This window comes from Varroa destructor, unplaced genomic scaffold (genome assembly GCF_002443255.2).
Source record: "Varroa destructor unplaced genomic scaffold, Vdes_3.0 BEIS01000002.1, whole genome shotgun sequence".
Lineage (NCBI taxonomy): Eukaryota > Metazoa > Arthropoda > Arachnida > Mesostigmata > Varroidae > Varroa > Varroa destructor.
The window spans coordinates 20,971,028-20,973,902 of NW_019211455.1; the positions used below are offsets into that span (position 1 = coordinate 20,971,028).

The 2,875-nt window shown below is 40.5% G+C and overlaps 1 protein-coding gene across 1 annotated transcript in view; it reads right to left on the reverse strand.

Annotated features, from left to right (window-relative positions):
• LOC111245109 (protein bicaudal C homolog 1-like) overlaps positions 1-2,053 on the reverse strand; it is a 41,816-nt gene extending 39,763 nt beyond the window's left edge. Inside the window, exon 1 of the mRNA XM_086980279.1 lies at positions 1,550-2,053. The gene's annotated coding sequence lies outside the window, so the exon portion shown is untranslated. The remainder of the gene's footprint in view (positions 1-1,549) is intronic.
• Positions 2,054-2,875: the final 822 nt, after the last annotated feature.

Here is a 2,875-nt window from a genome sequence, read left to right on the forward strand (position 1 = left end):
CTTGGTCATGGGTTTTATTCTATGAAATAACGCATGCAGCCGTTTGATAAGGGTTAGAAAAGTACAATATTAGTCCCATTGAGTTGGGTTAGTAACAATTTTAATGTTTATTAACGATCACGTGGTGACTGATTTAAGATGTTGGCATTTAAAATTGCCTTTAGTACTTTTGAACTCAATCGTAGTGCTAGGCTCCTCAGGGGTGTGTACTACGCATATATTAATCATCTCTTAGATTTGTATGTGGGCTAAGAGGGTACTGAGCCTGCCGCCTGTAACGAAACGTATCTAGATTTTCGCTAGACAAATGTTGATTCAATGGGAACCCAGTCTTCCGTGCAGGGTCAACGGTAACTAACACTTAACTACAAATTTATATATGTATATAGTGAAGAATGTTAATATTTTTCCGTCCAGTTGTTTCCGCTTGAACTGAACTGTCTGATAGCTATTAATACGGATCGAGTCGCAAGTTCGATTTGTTATATTGCCAACGCTCTATTTTCTTTATCAGATTCGTACCTGCTGGCTTCCTTTTAACCTATGTTTGTCCACTGCTCATCGTAGCAATTGACAGCGCTGCCACTGATGGCAGGATGTTCGTAACATAACATAAATCTTTTATATGAAGGGAAAGGTGACACCGTCAGAACGAACCGCCATTGCCAGCGCGGCTAACTGGCCCGGATCTTCCTCAGCGCTCAACAACAGCTCTCAAAAGGCCGTCAGATTAGCGGAAAAGCGACTCTCCTCTCTCTCTCTCTCTCTCCCTCCCTCTCTCTCTCTCTCTCTCTCTCCCAACATCGTCAACTGTTTCTAGCGTGCTACCGGGTAACCGTTACACGTACCATGAACAATGCGCCTACGACCAGAATTAGCTTTTGTGAATCAATCTAGGAGATTACAACATTGAAACAATACAAATTCATCCGTGTACAATTGATATGCACAAGTAATTATATTTTCTTTTTCGTTCATTCTCCTCCTCATTCTTGTAGTAGTGAACGCAATCATTAGGGCTACTGTCGGTCTAGGGTCTAAGTAGTCTAGGGATTATCTTAAGGAGATTTACACAAGTAGCTCAATTAGCTATAGCCACTGACAATATTTAGCAGGCAACATATGAGGAAACGAACGACGTTTAACTTAACGTGAGCATTCGTGGAAATCAGTTGCGCGCAAGTAAGCACAGTGATGTCATAGATCACAGCCGTTGCTGAGGAAGATACCGACAGCCCACCAGACAGTCATAGGGAGACATTAGCCTTTATCGATATCCATTTGATAATTTACCGCCTGCTGGGCATAGATATAATGTGCAGTGAATCATAGGTTTCGAAAGAATTTGGGAAATTGTTGAAGGACCGGTCAAGTTCTTTAATTGGGGTGGGGCGCGTGTAACTTGGCAAGTAAACCATACTTGAATTTGAGAAAAGAAAGAATAATATATTATAATAATATGACTCATTAGAAGCGAACGGTCGATCACATATGATTATTTGCCTTTTAATATGAATGATATATAAGATCTGTGTCATATTATACATACCGCATTTTAATCCTTGTTTACAGTTAGATAATCTGCAGTACATAGAACACTGGCTCTGACAGACGTCGGAGATACAACTTTTTATTCATCTCAAGATCTGGCGAATAAGTATCAAACTTCTAAACTTCAAAATTCTAAGGATTTGCAAACAATCGCACAACTGCCAAGACGCATCTCTGTTTCGACAAATGTTCTGCATCTTTGGCCGCCTGATGAAGACCGCATCGGGTGGCCTGCCAAACACGGTCGGTCAGTTACCGACAGCTAACGTCTTCACAAACAGTTCCTGTTCGAAGTACTTCATGGAGCATACCTAGTAATACTGACACCGTTCACTTATGTAGCCACACGATCGCTAGTTATTTCAGTCTCAGGCACCGGAATGACAACCTTTAAATAAGAATGTTGCTTTCTTTTATGTTGCTAGGGTAAATCCTCTGTAACTATAGCACGCGGCCGTTATGGGAACATTATGAGGGTTTTGTCTAGCCACCTGGAATGTTGCTTTTGTTCTCCGCGTTTTCGGCCCAGCTTTCGTCTAAGTTCAGTCGGCTTGCTTGTTGGTTCGTTCGAAGCATGGGTTCCACCTTTACAGCGACCGAATACCTTCCTGTGGTATTTTCAGGTCACAAACAGTTTTGCCTTTGAGAAAGGACAGAAGGGACACGGCGCGGAAGCGACATCCAGCTTCTAGTTTAACTTGACATACTTCTTACTGCATATTTCCTCATCTAAGCGTATCCACAAATCAACCAACTAGGGAGAAACGACAAGCAAGAAACATGCCAACCACGTGAATCTACGTATTTGGGTATAAGTTTGTAGCTCTTGGTAGTATCTATCATAGTTGATACTGTAATTATTTTTTCAAACTGTAATTGTCTGAGTTCGATAAGTATCACGCGAATGATAATCGTTCAACCAAATTTATTCAATTTATATAATGGTTTGTATACGTATATAGATTTACGTTTGATTTATATCTAAAAGTCTATGAATGGTCTAAACTCTACGTGCCATGATTTTTGCATTGAATTCGGGTGATAGTTTTGGCCTCCAGAAAAAAATTCAAAAAATAAAAAAGCAAAAAAGAGACGTTTCATATCGTCCCTTAATGATTCTGATACTTGTATCTATTAAATAGAACTATTGTCGATTATCAACTATTGTCGAAAAGAAGAGGGAGTATCGCGGCAGAGTGTATTGAGGTATCCATGGCGACAAGATTTCAAAATCGACTTCGATTCTTTTTAATACACCACTCCTCCACATCGCCATTGCGTCAAGCACGGGTCGTATGAGAGAAGCCGCTATATTGAGTTCCTA